Source organism: Gymnoscopelus braueri, assembly GCF_963280865.1.
Source record: "Gymnoscopelus braueri genome assembly, chromosome: 10".
Classification (NCBI taxonomy): Eukaryota; Metazoa; Chordata; class Actinopteri; order Myctophiformes; family Myctophidae; genus Gymnoscopelus; species Gymnoscopelus braueri.
Window position 1 is genome coordinate 38,627,554 of NC_137611.1, and position 19,298 is coordinate 38,646,851.

The 19,298-nt window shown below is 36.4% G+C and overlaps 1 protein-coding gene across 1 annotated transcript in view; it reads left to right on the forward strand.

Annotated features, from left to right (window-relative positions):
- Nucleotides 1-19,298, forward strand: part of dnajb4 (DnaJ heat shock protein family (Hsp40) member B4) — a 104,066-nt gene that overhangs the window by 73,874 nt on the left and 10,894 nt on the right. The window lies entirely within an intron of this gene.

A 19,298-nucleotide genomic window follows, 5' to 3' on the forward strand; every position in this document is an offset into this window, starting at 1 on the left:
TTGTTGTCCTTGGTAAAACATTAGGAAGAAAAATATTCGTCTGAAATTATCGTTGGCCTTGGGAAAATGTCAGTCCATCAGCTTTGATCTTACCTTCTCTGATGGAGTGAAATAACCTCAATGCCTTCAGATTGAACAAATACCTCATCTTCATGTTCTCTTCAACACTCTTCTACCATGTCTCTTCCCTTCTTCTCCATCAGCTTCTAGCTGTAAAATGACACTCAAAATGCAATGATTACATGAATAAGCATTAAAAACAGCAAGCACAAAACACAATCAAATATGCTCCTAAAAACAATACAGTTAAGTGGACACATTAGAAAGAAAAATATTCGTCTGAAATTATCGCTGGCCTTGGGAAAATGTCAGTCCATCAGCTTTGATCTTACCTTCTCTGATGGAGTGAAATAATCTCAATGCCTTCAGATCGAACAAATACCTCATCTTCTCTTCATCTTCATGTTCTCTTCAACACTTCACTTCCTCCTCTCTTCTACCATGTCTCTTCCCTTCTTCTCCATCAGCTTCTAGCTGTAAAATGACACTCAAAATGCAATGATTATATGAATAAGCATTAAAAACAGCAAGCACAAAACACAATCAAATATGCTCCTAAAAACAATACAGTTAAGTGGACATTTCATACCGTACCTAGTTCGTACTTGCATAGAAAATCAAACATGTGTAGTACTGTAATGAAAGGAAACATTTTCATAATTACCAGTTAACAAGCTGGGAAGCATTATCAAAATGTTAGTTTCATAAATTGTTGTCCTTGGTAAAACATTAGGAAGAAAAATATTCGTCTGAAATTATCGTTGGCCTTGGGAAAATGTCAGTCCATCAGCTTTGATCTTACCTTCTCTGATGGAGTGAAATAATCTCAATGCCTTCAGATCGAACAAATACCTCATCTTCATGTTCTCTTCAACACTCTCTTCTACCATGTCTCTTCCCTTCTTCTCCATCAGCTTCTAGCTGTAAAATGACACTCAAAATGCAATGATTACATGAATAAGCATTAAAAACAGCAAGCACAAAACACAATCAAATATGCTCCTAAAAACAATACAGTTAAGTGGACACATTAGAAAGAAAAATATTCGTCTGAAATTATCGCTGGCCTTGGGGAAATGTCAGTCCATCAGCTTTGATCTTACCTTCTCTGATGGAGTGAAATAATCTCAATGCCTTCAGATCGAACAAATACCTCATCTTCTCTTCATCTTCATGTTCTCTTCAACACTTCACTTCCTCCTCTCTTCTACCATGTCTCTTCCCTTCTTCTCCATCAGCTTCTAGCTGTAAAATGACACTCAAAATGCAATGATTATATGAATAAGCATTAAAAACAGCAAGCACAAAACACAATCAAATATGCTCCTAAAAACAATACAGTTAAGTGGACATTTCATACCGTACCTAGTTCGTACTTACATAGAAAATCAAACATGTGTAGTACTGTAATGAAAGGAAACATTTTCATATTACCAGTTAACAAGCTGGGAAGCATTATCAAAATGTTAGTTTCATAAATTGCTGTCCTTGGTAAAACATTAGGAAGAAAAATATTCGTCTGAAATTATCGTTGGCCTTGGGAAAATGTCAGTCCATCAGCTTTGATCTTACCTTCTCTGATGGAGTGAAATAACCTCAATGCCTTCAGATCGAACAAATACCTCATCTTCATGTTCTCTTCAACACTCTCTTCTACCATGTCTCTTCCCTTCTTCTCCATCAGCTTCTAGCTGTAAAATGACACTCAAAATGCAATGATTACATGAATAAGCATTAAAAACAGCAAGCACAAAACACAATCAAATATGCTCCTAAAAACAATACAGTTAAGTGGACACATTAGAAAGAAAAATATTCGTCTGAAATTATCGCTGGCCTTGGGAAAATGTCAGTCCATCAGCTTTGATCTTACCTTCTCTGATGGAGTGAAATAATCTCAATGCCTTCAGATCGAACAAATACCTCATCTTCTCTTCATCTTCATGTTCTCTTCAACACTTCACTTCCTCCTCTCTTCTACCATGTCTCTTCCCTTCTTCTCCATCAGCTTCTAGCTGTAAAATGACACTCAAAATGCAATGATTATATGAATAAGCATTAAAAACAGCAAGCACAAAACACAATCAAATATGCTCCTAAAAACAATACAGTTAAGTGGACATTTCATACCGTACCTAGTTCGTACTTACATAGAAAATCAAACATGTGTAGTACTGTAATGAAAGGAAACATTTTCATATTACCAGTTAACAAGCTGGGAAGCATTATCAAAATGTTAGTTTCATAAATTGTTGTCCTTGGTAAAACATTAGGAAGAAAAATATTCGTCTGAATTATCGTTGGCCTTGGGAAAATGTCAGTCCATCAGCTTTGATCTTACCTTCTCTGATGGAGTGAAATAACCTCAATGCCTTCAGATCGAACAAATACCTCATCTTCATGTTCTCTTCAACACTCTCTTCTACCATGTCTCTTCCCTTCTTCTCCATCAGCTTCTAGCTGTAAAATGACACTCAAAATGCAATGATTACATGAATAAGCATTAAAAACAGCAAGCACAAAACACAATCAAATATGCTCCTAAAACAATACAGTGGACACATTAGAAAGAAAAATATTCGTCTGAAATTATCGCTGGCCTTGGGAAAATGTCAGTCCATCAGCTTTGATCTTACCTTCTCTGATGGAGTGAAATAATCTCAATGCCTTCAGATCGAACAAATACCTCATCTTCTCTTCATCTTCATGTTCTCTTCAACACTTCACTTCCTCCTCTCTTCTACCATGTCTCTTCCCTTCTTCTCCATCAGCTTCTAGCTGTAAAATGACACTCAAAATGCAATGATTATATGAATAAGCATTAAAAACAGCAAGCACAAAACACAATCAAATATGCTCCTAAAAACAATACAGTTAAGTGGACACATTAGAAAGAAAAATATTCGTCTGAAATTATCGCTGGCCTTGGGAAAATGTCAGTCCATCAGCTTTGATCTTACCTTCTCTGATGGAGTGAAATAACCTCAATGCCTTCAGATCGAACAAATACCTCATCTTCATGTTCTCTTCAACACTTCACTTCCTCCTCTCTTCTACCATGTCTCTTCCCTTCTTCTCCATCAGCTTCTAGCTGTAAAATGACACTCAAAATGCAATGATTACATGAATAAGCATTAAAAACAGCAAGCACAAAAACACAATCAAATATGCTCCTAAAAACAATACAGTTAAGTGGACACATTAGAAAGAAAAATATTCGTCTGAAATTATCGCTGGCCTTGGGAAAATGTCAGTCCATCAGCTTTGATCTTACCTTCTCTGATGGAGTGAAATAATCTCAATGCCTTCAGATCGAACAAATACCTCATCTTCTCTTCATCTTCATGTTCTCTTCAACACTTCACTTCCTCCTCTCTTCTACCATGTCTCTTCCCTTCTTCTCCATCAGCTTCTAGCTGTAAAATGACACTCAAAATGCAATGATTACATGAATAAGCATTAAAAACAGCAAGCACAAAACACAATCAAATATGCTCCTAAAAACAATACAGTTAAGTGGACACATTAGAAAGAAAAATATTCGTCTGAAATTATCGCTGGCCTTGGGAAAATTCAGTCCATCAGCTTTGATCTTACCTTCTCTGATGGAGTGAAATAATCTCAATGCCTTCAGATCGAACAAATACCTCATCTTCTCTTCATCTTCATGTTCTCTTCAACAATTCACTTCCTCCTCTCTTCTACCATGTCTCTTCCCTTCTTCTCCATCAGCTTCTAGCTGTAAAATGACACTCAAAATACAATGATTATATGAATAAGCATTAAAAACAGCAAGCACAAAACACAATCAAATATGCTCCTAAAAACAATACAGTTAAAGGGATATTTCACTTTCAAATAAAATAAACATTAAAAAAAAATATTTAAAAAAAATGAAAGAGGTTATGGCAAAATCACGGCCCCCTCACACATTAGTAGGACACTCTAATGCGTGAGGGGCCGTGATTTTTCCATAACTTTTTTCATTTATTTTTAATATATTTTTTAAATGTTTCTTTTATTTGAAAGTGGAGTATCCCTTTAAGTGGACATTTCATACCGTACCTAGTTCGTACTTGCATAGAAAATCAAACATGTGTAGTACTGTAATGAAAGGAAACATTTTCATAATTACCAGTTACCAAGCTGGGAAGCATTATCAAAATGTTAGTTTCATAAATTGTTGTCCTTGGTAAAACATTAGGAAGAAAAATGTATTCGTCTGAAATTATCGTTGGCCTTGGGAAAATGTCAGTCCATCAGCTTTGATCTTACCTTCTCTGATGGAGTGAAATAATCTCAATGCCTTCAGATCGAACAAATACCTCATCTTCTCTCATCTTCTCTTCATCTTCATGTTCTCTTCAACACTTCACTTCCTCCTCTCTTCTACCATGTCTCTTCCCTTCTTCTCCATCAGCTTCTCGCTGTAAAATGACACTCAAAATGCAATGATTACATGAATAAGCATTAAAAACAGCAAGCACAAAACACAATCAAATATGCTCCTAAAAACAATACAGTTAAGTGGACACATTAGAAAGAAAAATATTCGTCTGAAATTATCGCTGGCCTTGGGAAAATGTCAGTCCATCAGCTTTGATCTTACCTTCTCTGATGGAGTGAAATAATCTCAATGCCTTCAGATCAAACAAATACCTCATCTTCATGTTCTCTTCAACACTTCACTTCCTCCTCTCTTCTACCATGTCTCTTCCCTTCTTCTCCATCAGCTTCTAGCTGTAAAATGACACTCATAATGCAATGATTACATGAATAAGCATTAAAAACAGCAAGCACAAAACACAATCAAATATGCTCCTAAAAACAATACAGTTAAGTGGACATTTCATACCGTACCTAGTTCGTACTTGCATAGAAAATCAAACATGTGTAGTACTGTAATGAAAGGAAACATTTTCATAATTACCAGTTAACAAGCTGGGAAGCATTATCAAAATGTTAGTTTCATAAATTGTTGTCCTTGGTAAAACATTAGGAAGAAAAATATTCGTCTGAAATTATCGTTGGCCTTGGGAAAATGTCAGTCCATCAGCTTTGATCTTACCTTCTCTGATGGAGTGAAATAACCTCAATGCCTTCAGATCGAACAAATACCTCATCTTCATGTTCTCTTCAACACTCTCTTCTACCATGTCTCTTCCCTTCTTCTCCATCAGCTTCTAGTTGTAAAATGACACTCAAAATGCAATGATTACATGAATAAGCATTAAAAACAGCAAGCACAAAACACAATCAAATATGCTCCTAAAAACAATACAGTTAAGTGGACACATTAGAAAGAAAAATATTCGTCTGAAATTATCGCTGGCCTTGGGAAAATGTCAGTCCATCAGCTTTGATCTTACCTTCTCTGATGGAGTGAAATAATCTCAATGCCTTCAGATCGAACAAATACCTCATCTTCTCTTCATCTTCATGTTCTCTTCAACACTTCACTTCCTCCTCTCTTCTACCATGTCTCTTCCCTTCTTCTCCATCAGCTTCTAGCTGTAAAATGACACTCAAAATGCAATGATTATATGAATAAGCATTAAAAACAGCAAGCACAAAACACAATCAAATATGCTCCTAAAAACAATACAGTTAAGTGGACATTTCATACCGTACCTAGTTCGTACTTACATAGAAAATCAAACATGTGTAGTACTGTAATGAAAGGAAACATTTTCATATTACCAGTTAACAAGCTGGGAAGCATTATCAAAATGTTAGTTTCATAAATTGTTGTCCTTGGTAAAACATTAGGAAGAAAAATATTCGTCTGAAATTATCGTTGGCCTTGGGAAAATGTCAGTCCATCAGCTTTGATCTTACCTTCTCTGATGGAGTGAAATAACCTCAATGCCTTCAGATCGAACAAATACCTCATCTTCATGTTCTCTTCAACACTCTCTTCTACCATGTCTCTTCCCTTCTTCTCCATCAGCTTCTAGCTGTAAAATGACACTCAAAATGCAATGATTACATGAATAAGCATTAAAAACAGCAAGCACAAAACACAATCAAATATGCTCCTAAAACAATACAGTTAAGTGGACACATTAGAAAGAAAAATATTCGTCTGAAATTATCGCTGGCCTTGGGAAAATGTCAGTCCATCAGCTTTGATCTTACCTTCTCTGATGGAGTGAAATAATCTCAATGCCTTCAGATCGAACAAATACCTCATCTTCTCTTCATCTTCATGTTCTCTTCAACACTTCAATTCCTCCTCTCTTCTACCATGTCTATTCCCTTCTTCTCCATCAGCTTCTAGCTGTAAAATGACACTCAAAATGCAATGATTACATGAATAAGCATTAAAAACAGCAAGCACAAAACACAATCAAATATGCTCCTAAAAACAATACAGTTAAGTGGACACATTAGAAAGAAAAATATTCGTCTGAAATTATCGCTGGCCTTGGGAAAATGTCAGTCCATCAGCTTTGATCTTACCTTCTCTGATGGAGTGAAATAATCTCAATGCCTTCAGATCGAACAAATACCTCATCTTCTCTTCATCTTCATGTTCTCTTCAACAATTCACTTCCTCCTCTCTTCTACCATGTCTCTTCCCTTCTTCTCCATCAGCTTCTAGCTGTAAAATGACACTCAAAATACAATGATTATATGAATAAGTATTAAAAACAGCAAGCACAAAACACAATCAAATATGCTCCTAAAAACAATACAGTTAAGTGGACATTTCATACCGTACCTAGTTCGTACTTACATAGAAAATCAAACATGTGTAGTACTGTAATGAAAGGAAACATTTTCATATTACCAGTTAACAAGCTGGGAAGCATTATCAAAATGTTAGTTTCATAAATTGTTGTCCTTGGTAAAACATTAGGAAGAAAAATATTCGTCTGAATTATCGTTGGCCTTGGGAAAATGTCAGTCCATCAGCTTTGATCTTACCTTCTCTGATGGAGTGAAATAACCTCAATGCCTTCAGATCGAACAAATACCTCATCTTCATGTTCTCTTCAACACTCTCTTCTACCATGTCTCTTCCCTTCTTCTCCATCAGCTTCTAGCTGTAAAATGACACAAAAAATGCAATGATTACATGAATAAGCATTAAAAACAGCAAGCACAAAACACAATCAAATATGCTCCTAAAACAATACAGTGGACACATTAGAAAGAAAAATATTCGTCTGAAATTATCGCTGGCCTTGGGAAAATGTCAGTCCATCAGCTTTGATCTTACCTTCTCTGATGGAGTGAAATAACCTCAATGCCTTCAGATCGAACAAATACCTCATCTTCATGTTCTCTTCAACACTTCACTTCCTCCTCTCTTCTACCATGTCTCTTCCCTTCTTCTCCATCAGCTTCTAGCTGTAAAATGACACTCAAAATGCAATGATTACATGAATAAGCATTAAAAACAGCAAGCACAAAAACACAATCAAATATGCTCCTAAAAACAATACAGTTAAGTGGACACATTAGAAAGAAAAATATTCGTCTGAAATTATCGCTGGCCTTGGGAAAATGTCAGTCCATCAGCTTTGATCTTACCTTCTCTGATGGAGTGAAATAATCTCAATGCCTTCAGATCGAACAAATACCTCATCTTCATGTTCTCTTCAACACTTCACTTCCTCCTCTCTTCTACCATGTCTCTTCCCTTCTTCTCCATCAGCTTCTAGCTGTAAAATGACACTCATAATGCAATGATTACATGAATAAGCATTAAAAACAGCAAGCACAAAACACAATCAAATATGCTCCTAAAAACAATACAGTTAAAGGGATATTTCACTTTCAAATAAAATAAACATTAAAAAAAAATATTTAAAAAAAATGAAAGAGGTTATGGCAAAATCACGGCCCCCTCACACATTAGTAGGACACTCTAATGCGTGAGGGGGCCGTGATTTTTCCATTACTTTTTTCATTTATTTTTAATATATTTTTTAAATGTTTCTTTTATTTGAAAGTGGAGTATCCCTTTAAGTGGACATTTCATACCGTACCTAGTTCGTACTTGCATAGAAATTCAAACATGTGTAGTACTGTAATGAAAGGAAACATTTTCATAATTACCAGTTACCAAGCTGGGAAGCATTATCAAAATGTTAGTTTCATAAATTGTTGTCCTTGGTAAAACATTAGGAAGAAAAATGTATTCGTCTGAAATTATCGTTGGCCTTGGGAAAATGTCAGTCCATCAGCTTTGATCTTACCTTCTCTGATGGAGTGAAATAATCTCAATGCCTTCAGATCGAACAAATACCTCATCTTCTCTCATCTTCTCTTCATCTTCATGTTCTCTTCAACACTTCACTTCCTCCTCTCTTCTACCATGTCTCTTCCCTTCTTCTCCATCAGCTTCTCGCTGTAAAATGACACTCAAAATGCAATGATTACATGAATAAGCATTAAAAACAGCAAGCACAAAACACAATCAAATATGCTCCTAAAAACAATACAGTTAAGTGGACACATTAGAAAGAAAAATATTCGTCTGAAATTATCGCTGGCCTTGGGAAAATGTCAGTCCATCAGCTTTGATCTTACCTTCTCTGATGGAGTGAAATAATCTCAATGCCTTCAGATCGAACAAATACCTCATCTTCATGTTCTCTTCAACACTTCACTTCCTCCTCTCTTCTACCATGTCTCTTCCCTTCTTCTCCATCAGCTTCTAGCTGTAAAATGACACTCATAATGCAATGATTACATGAATAAGCATTAAAAACAGCAAGCACAAAACACAATCAAATATGCTCCTAAAAACAATACAGTTAAGTGGACATTTCATACCGTACCTAGTTCGTACTTGCATAGAAAATCAAACATGTGTAGTACTGTAATGAAAGGAAACATTTTCATAATTACCAGTTAACAAGCTGGGAAGCATTAACAAAATGTTAGTTTCATAAATTGTTGTCCTTGGTAAAACATTAGGAAGAAAAATATTCGTCTGAAATTATCGTTGGCCTTGGGAAAATGTCAGTCCATCAGCTTTGATCTTACCTTCTCTGATGGAGTGAAATAACCTCAATGCCTTCAGATCGAACAAATACCTCATCTTCATGTTCTCTTCAACACTCTCTTCTACCATGTCTCTTCCCTTCTTCTCCATCAGCTTCTAGCTGTAAAATGACACTCAAAATGCAATGATTACATGAATAAGCATTAAAAACAGCAAGCACAAAACACAATCAAATATGCTCCTAAAAACAATACAGTTAAGTGGACACATTAGAAAGAAAAATATTCGTCTGAAATTATCGCTGGCCTTGGGAAAATGTCAGTCCATCAGCTTTGATCTTACCTTCTCTGATGGAGTGAAATAATCTCAATGCCTTCAGATCGAACAAATACCTCATCTTCTCTTCATCTTCATGTTCTCTTCAACACTTCACTTCCTCCTCTCTTCTACCATGTCTCTTCCCTTCTTCTCCATCAGCTTCTAGCTGTAAAATGACACTCAAAATGCAATGATTATATGAATAAGCATTAAAAACAGCAAGCACAAAACACAATTAAATATGCTCCTAAAAACAATACAGTTAAGTGGACATTTCATACCGTACCTAGTTCGTACTTACATAGAAAATCAAACATGTGTAGTACTGTAATGAAAGGAAACATTTTCATATTACCAGTTAACAAGCTGGGAAGCATTATCAAAATGTTAGTTTCATAAATTGTTGTCCTTGGTAAAACATTAGGAAGAAAAATATTCGTCTGAAATTATCGTTGGCCTTGGGAAAATGTCAGTCCATCAGCTTTGATCTTACCTTCTCTGATGGAGTGAAATAACCTCAATGCCTTCAGATCGAACAAATACCTCATCTTCATGTTCTCTTCAACACTCTCTTCTACCATGTCTCTTCCCTTCTTCTCCATCAGCTTCTAGCTGTAAAATGACACTCAAAATGCAATGATTACATAAATAAGCATTAAAAACAGCAAGCACAAAACACAATCAAATATGCTCCTAAAACAATACAGTTAAGTGGACACATTAGAAAGAAAAATATTCGTCTGAAATTATCGCTGGCCTTGGGAAAATGTCAGTCCATCAGCTTTGATCTTACCTTCTCTGATGGAGTGAAATAATCTCAATGACTTCAGATCGAACAAATACCTCATCTTCTCTTCATCTTCATGTTCTCTTCAACACTTCAATTCCTCCTCTCTTCTACCATGTCTCTTCCCTTCTTCTCCATCAGCTTCTAGCTGTAAAATGACACTCAAAATGCAATGATTACATGAATAAGCATTAAAAACAGCAAGCACAAAACACAATCAAATATGCTCCTAAAAACAATACAGTTAAGTGGACACATTAGAAAGAAAAATATTCGTCTGAAATTATCGCTGGCCTTGGGAAAATGTCAGTCCATCAGCTTTGATCTTACCTTCTCTGATGGAGTGAAATAACCTCAATGCCTTCAGATCGAACAAATACCTCATCTTCATGTTCTCTTCAACACTTCACTTCCTCCTCTCTTCTACCATGTCTCTTCCCTTCTTCTCCATCAGCTTCTAGCTGTAAAATGACACTCAAAATGCAATGATTACATGAATAAGCATTAAAAACAGCAAGCACAAAACACAATCAAATATGCTCCTAAAACAATACAGTTAAGTGGACACATTAGAAAGAAAAATATTCGTCTGAAATTATCGCTGGCCTTGGGAAAATGTCAGTCCATCAGCTTTGATCTTACCTTCTCTGATGGAGTGAAATAATCTCAATGCCTTCAGATCGAACAAATACCTCATCTTCTCTTCATCTTCATGTTCTCTTCAACACTTCAATTCCTCCTCTCTTCTACCATGTCTCTTCCCTTCTTCTCCATCAGCTTCTAGCTGTAAAATGACACTCAAAATGCAATGATTACATGAATAAGCATTAAAAACAGCAAGCACAAAACACAATCAAATATGCTCCTAAAAACAATACAGTTAAGTGGACACATTAGAAAGAAAAATATTCGTCTGAAATTATCGCTGGCCTTGGGAAAATGTCAGTCCATCAGCTTTGATCTTACCTTCTCTGATGGAGTGAAATAATCTCAATGCCTTCAGATCGAACAAATACCTCATCTTCTCTTCATCTTCATGTTCTCTTCAACACTTCACTTCCTCCTCTCTTCTACCATGTCTCTTCCCTTCTTCTCCATCAGCTTCTAGCTGTAAAATGACACTCAAAATGCAATGATTACATGAATAAGCATTAAAAACAGCAAGCACAAAACACAATCAAATATGCTCCTAAAAACAATACAGTTAAGTGGACACATTAGAAAGAAAAATATTCGTCTGAAATTATCGCTGGCCTTGGGAAAATTCAGTCCATCAGCTTTGATCTTACCTTCTCTGATGGAGTGAAATAATCTCAATGCCTTCAGATCGAACAAATACCTCATCTTCTCTTCATCTTCATGTTCTCTTCAACAATTCACTTCCTCCTCTCTTCTACCATGTCTCTTCCCTTCTTCTCCATCAGCTTCTAGCTGTAAAATGACACTCAAAATACAATGATTATATGAATAAGCATTAAAAACAGCAAGCACAAAACACAATCAAATATGCTCCTAAAAACAATACAGTTAAAGGGATATTTCACTTTCAAATAAAATAAACATTAAAAAAATATATTAAAAAAAAATTAAAGAGGTTATGGCAAAATCACGGCCCCCTCACACATTAGTAGGACACTCTAATGCGTGAGGGGGCCGTGATTTTTCCATTACTTTTTTCATTTATTTTTAATATATTTTTTAAAAGTTTCTTTTATTTGAAAGTGGAGTATCCCTTTAAGTGGACATTTCATACCGTACCTAGTTCGTACTTGCATAGAAAATCAAACATGTGTAGTACTGTAATGAAAGGAAACATTTTCATAATTACCAGTTAACAAGCTGGGAAGCATTATCAAAATGTTAGTTTCATAAATTGTTGTCCTTGGTAAAACATTAGGAAGAAAAATGTATTCGTCTGAAATTATCGTTGGCCTTGGGAAAATGTCAGTCCATCAGCTTTGATCTTACCTTCTCTGATGGAGTGAAATAATCTCAATGCCTTCAGATCGAACAAATACCTCATCTTCTCTTCATCTTCATGTTCTCTTCAACACTTCAATTCCTCCTCTCTTCTACCATGTCTCTTCCCTTCTTCTCCATCAGCTTCTAGCTGTAAAATGACACTCAAAATGCAATGATTACATGAATAAGCATTAAAAACAGCACGCACAAAACACAATCAAATATGCTCCTAAAAACAATACAGTTAAGTGGACACATTAGAAAGAAAAATATTCGTCTGAAATTATCGCTGGCCTTGGGAAAATGTCAGTCCATCAGCTTTGATCTTACCTTCTCTGATGGAGTGAAATAATCTCAATGCCTTCAGATCGAACAAATACCTCATCTTCATGTTCTCTTCAACACTTCACTTCCTCCTCTCTTCTACCATGTCTCTTCCCTTCTTCTCCATCAGCTTCTAGCTGTAAAATGACACTCATAATGCAATGATTACATGAATAAGCATTAAAAACAGCAAGCACAAAACACAATCAAATATGCTCCTAAAAACAATACAGTTAAGTGGACATTTCATACCGTACCTAGTTCGTACTTGCATAGAAAATCAAACATGTGTAGTACTGTAATGAAAGGAAACATTTTCATAATTACCAGTTAACAAGCTGGGAAGCATTATCAAAATGTTAGTTTCATAAATTGTTGTCCTTGGTAAAACATTAGGAAGAAAAATATTCGTCTGAAATTATCGTTGGCCTTGGGAAAATGTCAGTCCATCAGCTTTGATCTTACCTTCTCTGATGGAGTGAAATAACCTCAATGCCTTCAGATCGAACAAATACCTCATCTTCATGTTCTCTTCAACACTCTCTTCTACCATGTCTCTTCCCTTCTTCTCCATCAGCTTCTAGCTGTAAAATGACACTCAAAATGCAATGATTACATGAATAAGCATTAAAAACAGCAAGCACAAAACACAATCAAATATGCTCCTAAAACAATACAGTTAAGTGGACACATTAGAAAGAAAAATATTCGTCTGAAATTATCGCTGGCCTTGGGAAAATGTCAGTCCATCAGCTTTGATCTTACCTTCTCTGATGGAGTGAAATAATCTCAATGCCTTCAGATCGAACAAATACCTCATCTTCTCTTCATCTTCATGTTCTCTTCAACACTTCAATTCCTCCTCTCTTCTACCATGTCTCTTCCCTTCTTCTCCATCAGCTTCTAGCTGTAAAATGACACTCAAAATGCAATGATTACATGAATAAGCATTAAAAACAGCAAGCACAAAACACAATCAAATATGCTCCTAAAAACAATACAGTTAAGTGGACACATTAGAAAGAAAAATATTCGTCTGAAATTATCGCTGGCCTTGGGAAAATGTCAGTCCATCAGCTTTGATCTTACCTTCTCTGATGGAGTGAAATAACCTCAATGCCTTCAGATCGAACAAATACCTCATCTTCATGTTCTCTTCAACACTTCACTTCCTCCTCTCTTCTACCATGTCTCTTCCCTTCTTCTCCATCAGCTTCTAGCTGTAAAATGACACTCAAAATGCAATGATTACATGAATAAGCATTAAAAACAGCAAGCACAAAACACAATCAAATATGCTCCTAAAACAATACAGTTAAGTGGACACATTAGAAAGAAAAATATTCGTCTGAAATTATCGCTGGCCTTGGGAAAATGTCAGTCCATCAGCTTTGATCTTACCTTCTCTGATGGAGTGAAATAATCTCAATGCCTTCAGATCGAACAAATACCTCATCTTCTCTTCATCTTCATGTTCTCTTCAACACTTCAATTCCTCCTCTCTTCTACCATGTCTCTTCCCTTCTTCTCCATCAGCTTCTAGCTGTAAAATGACACTCAAAATGCAATGATTACATGAATAAGCATTAAAAACAGCAAGCACAAAACACAATCAAATATGCTCCTAAAAACAATACAGTTAAGTGGACACATTAGAAAGAAAAATATTCGTCTGAAATTATCGCTGGCCTTGGGAAAATGTCAGTCCATCAGCTTTGATCTTACCTTCTCTGATGGAGTGAAATAATCTCAATGCCTTCAGATCGAACAAATACCTCATCTTCTCTTCATCTTCATGTTCTCTTCAACACTTCACTTCCTCCTCTCTTCTACCATGTCTCTTCCCTTCTTCTCCATCAGCTTCTAGCTGTAAAATGACACTCAAAATGCAATGATTACATGAATAAGCATTAAAAACAGCAAGCACAAAACACAATCAAATATGCTCCTAAAAACAATACAGTTAAGTGGACACATTAGAAAGAAAAATATTCGTCTGAAATTATCGCTGGCCTTGGGAAAATTCAGTCCATCAGCTTTGATCTTACCTTCTCTGATGGAGTGAAATAATCTCAATGCCTTCAGATCGAACAAATACCTCATCTTCTCTTCATCTTCATGTTCTCTTCAACAATTCACTTCCTCCTCTCTTCTACCATGTCTCTTCCCTTCTTCTCCATCAGCTTCTAGCTGTAAAATGACACTCAAAATACAATGATTATATGAATAAGCATTAAAAACAGCAAGCACAAAACACAATCAAATATGCTCCTAAAAACAATACAGTTAAAGGGATATTTCACTTTCAAATAAAATAAACATTAAAAAAAAATATTTAAAAAAAATTAAAGAGGTTATGGCAAAATCACGGCCCCCTCACACATTAGTAGGACACTCTAATGCGTGAGGGGGCCGTGATTTTTCCATTACTTTTTTCATTTATTTTTAATATATTTTTTAAATGTTTCTTTTATTTGAAAGTGGAGTATCCCTTTAAGTGGACATTTCATACCGTACCTAGTTCGTACTTGCATAGAAAATCAAACATGTGTAGTACTGTAATGAAAGGAAACATTTTCATAATTACCAGTTAACAAGCTGGGAAGCATTATCAAAATGTTAGTTTCATAAATTGTTGTCCTTGGTAAAACATTAGGAAGAAAAATGTATTCGTCTGAAATTATCGTTGGCCTTGGGAAAATGTCAGTCCATCAGCTTTGATCTTACCTTCTCTGATGGAGTGAAATAATCTCAATGCCTTCAGATCGAACAAATACCTCATCTTCTCTTCATCTTCATGTTCTCTTCAACACTTCAATTCCTCCTCTCTTCTACCATGTCTCTTCCCTTCTTCTCCATCAGCTTCTAGCTGTAAAATGACACTCAAAATGCAATGATTACATGAATAAGCATTAAAAACAGCAAGCACAAAACACAATCAAATATGCTCCTAAAAACAATACAGTTAAGTGGACATTTCATACCGTACCTAGTTCGTACTTGCATAGAAAATCAAACATGTGTAGTACTGTAATGAAAGGAAACATTTTCATAATTACCAGTTAACAAGCTGGGAAGCATTATCAAAATGTTAGTTTCATAAATTGTTGTCCTTGGTAAAACATTAGGAAGAAAAATGTATTCGTCTGAAATTATCGTTGGCCTTGGGAAAATGTCAGTCCATCGGTTTTGATCTTACCTTCTCTGATGGAGTTAAATAAACTCAATGCCTTCAGATCGAACAAATACCTCATCTTCATGTTCTCTTCAACACTTCACTTCCTCCTCTCTTCTACCATGTCTCTTCCCTTCTTCTCCATCAGCTTCTAGCTGAAAAATGACACTCAAAATGCAATGATTACATGAATAAGCATTAAAACCAGCAAGCACAAAACACAATCAAATATACTCCTAAAAACAATACAGTTAAGTGGACACATTAGAAAGAAAAATATTCGTCTGAAATTATCGCTGGCCTTGGGAAAATGTCAGTCCATCAGCTTTGATCTTACCTTCTCTGATGGAGTGAAATAATCTCAATGCCTTCAGATCGAACAAATACCTCATCTTCTCTTCATCTTCATGTTCTCTTCAACACTTCACTTCCTCCTCTCTTCTACCATGTCTCTTCCCTTCTTCTCCATCAGCTTCTAGCTGTAAAATGACACTCAAAATGCAATGATTACATGAATAAGCATTAAAAACAGCAAGCACAAAACACAATCAAATATGCTCCTAAAAACAATACAGTTAAGTGGACACATTAGAAAGAAAAATATTCGTCTGAAATTATCGCTGGCCTTGGGAAAATGTCAGTCCATCAGCTTTGATCTTACCTTCTCTGATGGAGTGAAATAATCTCAATGCCTTCAGATCGAACAAATACCTCATCTTCATGTTCTCTTCAACACTTCACTTCCTCCTCTCTTCTACCATGTCTCTTCCCTTCTTCTCCATCAGCTTCTAGCTGTAAAATGACACTCATAATGCAATGATTACATGAATAAGCATTAAAAACAGCAAGCACAAAACACAATCAAATATGCTCCTAAAAACAATACAGTTAAGTGGACATTTCATACCGTACCTAGTTCGTACTTGCATAGAAAATCAAACATGTGTAGTACTGTAATGAAAGGAAACATTTTCATAATTACCAGTTAACAAGCTGGGAAGCATTATCAAAATGTTAAGTTTCATAAATTGTTGTCCTTGGTAAAACATTAGGAAGAAAAATATTCGTCTGAAATTATCGCTGGCCTTGGGAAAATGTCAGTCCATCAGCTTTGATCTTACCTTCTCTGATGGAGTGAAATAACCTCAATGCCTTCAGATCGAACAAATACCTCATCTTCATGTTCTCTTCAACACTTCACTTCCTCCTCTCTTCTACCATGTCTCTTCCCTTCTTCTCCATCAGCTTCTAGCTGTAAAATGACACTCAAAATGCAATGATTACATGAATAAGCATTAAAAACAGCAAGCACAAAACACAATCAAATATGCTCCTAAAAACAATACAGTTAGTGGACACATTAGAAAGAAAAATATTCGTCTGAAATTATCGCTGGCCTTGGGAAAATGTCAGTCCATCAGCTTTGATCTTACCTTCTCTGATGGAGTGAAATAATCTCAATGCCTTCAGATCGAACAAATACCTCATCTTCTCTTCATCTTCATGTTCTCTTCAACACTTCACTTCCTCCTCTCTTCTACCATGTCTCTTCCCTTCTTCTCCATCAGCTTCTAGCTGTAAAATGACACTCAAAATGCAATTATTACATGAATAAGCATTAATAACAGCAAGCACAAAACACAATCAAATATGCTCCTAAAAACAATACAGTTAAGTGGACACATTAGAAAGAAAATTATTCGTCTGAAATTATCGCTGGCCTTGGGAAAATGTCTGTCCATCAGCTTTGATCTTACCTTCTCTGATGGAGTGAAATAACTGTCTGAAAATACACATTAACGTGAATCCAACACAACACTACACAATGATAGTGTTGTCAAGCTAGTCTATAAAATCTATGAAAAAGTTTTATCTGCAACACAATGTTATACAATATGTAGTGGGGGGTCCCTTCTTCAGCTCTCTCTCAGCTAAGGGGTCCTTTGGCTAAAACGTTGAAGACCCCTGATCTACAGATAAAACCAGTAACAACCCTAATATAATACAAATACAATCTATAAATGATAGTATCACACTAGTACAATATAGATAAAAGTGAAACATTAATTAGGTACAGATTAAAAGACATACATAAAAAATTTACAAAAAACAAAATGTTAAATTATGCAGTAATAAAGATGAAATTATGACCCATCAATCTAGCCTCAACAACACATTAACCACCATGTCAAACAACCAACCGTTAATAAGATATTAACCAACCAAAATGTATTTAACCATGTCAACAGACAACCAAAACGTATTTTAATGATGTCAAACAACTAACTGTTACTAAGATATTAACCTACCAAAACGTCTAAGTAACCCTCTTCGCAGATGAGTGAGGCTGGGACCGAGACTACTAAGTAACAGGCAACCGTTATTAGCGTTTTTCTAACGTGACAAACTAAAAAAAGAATGAACTGAAAGTGATTCATTTTACATTACTTAAAGAACGTTAGCGCTCTCCACTGGTGAAAACGAGTTATTTTCCCTTCATGCCTTGGCTAGCGATGCCCTCAGTACAATAATTAGGCTAGTGTTGCCAGATTCTGCGAGAGAAATAAGCAACCAGGTCTATGAAAACAAGCCCAAAAGAAGCGACTGTAGGCCACATAAGCACTTTAAACCTATGTGCATCAGTTATTTGAAAATAGCCAATCTACAAGCTCACAACGCGTCGCATCGCGACGCGTTGTGAGCTTAAACAATCCCCAAAAAGCAACTTTACATAAAAAACAAGCCCAAAATCGCTTATAATAAGCGGACATGGCAACCCTGGGGGCGCAATGCGCTGTGCTTTAAGCCTTGAACGTCAACCGCTGTGACGTCACCACGGCGTGCGTCGGGCACGCTGTGCTTAAACCTGAACGGCAGAACGTCAACCGATGTGACGTCACCACGGCGTGCGTCACTCTCATTGGTCCAAACTGACAACTGCCAAGTTCAAAAACAAACATACACCCAGGTGCTCTTTAACGTGCCAATCTCCGCTCCTTTTAGCTACGTGCTAAGCTAACCATAACAACCGAGCAACGGCCGCTGTAACGTTTTGAAAGTATTACGTTTTTTATGTGAGGTATTATTACTAATATCCACATAAACGTAATACTTTCAAAACGTTACAGGGGCCGTTGCTCGGTTTAACTTCCGGGTTTCAGGAAAGTCAGTTGTCTTGGTTTTAAGTAGTCCGGTCCGGATGTATAAATTAACACCAGCATCAGTTGACAACGTGATTATTTACAGCAGCTAGCCTGTCCTGAACGGACGCTAGCAACAAAACAAGGCAGCAAGCTGCCAAAAATGACACGATCAAAACCGTCTCCCAGATTGATTCAAATGATGAACTGAAAGATATGGTGCCGTGTGGCCTCAGACTCAGAGGCTAAATTTGCTTGTATAAAATGTAACCACTAACCCTAAAACACACAGAAACCACGTATAAACGAAACCTAATTTAAAAAATAACTAAAATATATTTTTACCTGCATGATGTAACCAAAAAGTTCCCAGGCCTAGTGAACGTGGATTGATTCCCAAGCTTGGAGCACCCTCTGCTGGTCTGCTGGTAAAACGAGTCGTTGTATCGTCCAGTTGAAGTGGACGGTGCGTGTCGCTGGTCTGTGCTCTGTGGCTCCTGCTGCAGGCGCGTCTGCTCCACTGCACCTCAACGTGCTTGGACCGGACCGCCTTTCATACCCCCCCACACCCGA